Source organism: Etheostoma spectabile, chromosome 10 (genome assembly GCF_008692095.1).
Source record: "Etheostoma spectabile isolate EspeVRDwgs_2016 chromosome 10, UIUC_Espe_1.0, whole genome shotgun sequence".
Taxonomy (NCBI): domain Eukaryota; kingdom Metazoa; phylum Chordata; class Actinopteri; order Perciformes; family Percidae; genus Etheostoma; species Etheostoma spectabile.
The window spans coordinates 11815038-11815286 of NC_045742.1; the positions used below are offsets into that span (position 1 = coordinate 11815038).

Genomic DNA, 249 nt, shown 5'->3' on the forward strand with positions numbered 1-249 from the left:
ACTGTCTGCTATCTGCCCTGTACAGTGAAAACCGGGATTCAAGTGACAGACGCCATCAAATGTGAGCATTTGCCCAACCAAGCTGGTTACTACGCCAAACTGCAGTCAGGTTGAGACACCGATGAGGACGATGAGGACAACAAGCAGGCAGATGAGCTTCCTTGAGATTGTTTCTGACTGTTCTGACTGTGCAGAAATTCTTTGGTTATGCAAACTGATTGCTGCAGCAGCTGTCCGGGTGGCTGGTCT

At 49.4% G+C, this 249-nt stretch overlaps 1 long non-coding RNA gene across 1 annotated transcript in view; it reads right to left on the bottom strand.

Moving 5' to 3' along the window:
- The window catches only part of LOC116696768 (uncharacterized), a 59099-nt gene that overhangs the window by 14940 nt on the left and 43910 nt on the right, over window positions 1–249 (bottom strand). The gene's annotated exons all lie outside the window — the stretch shown is intronic.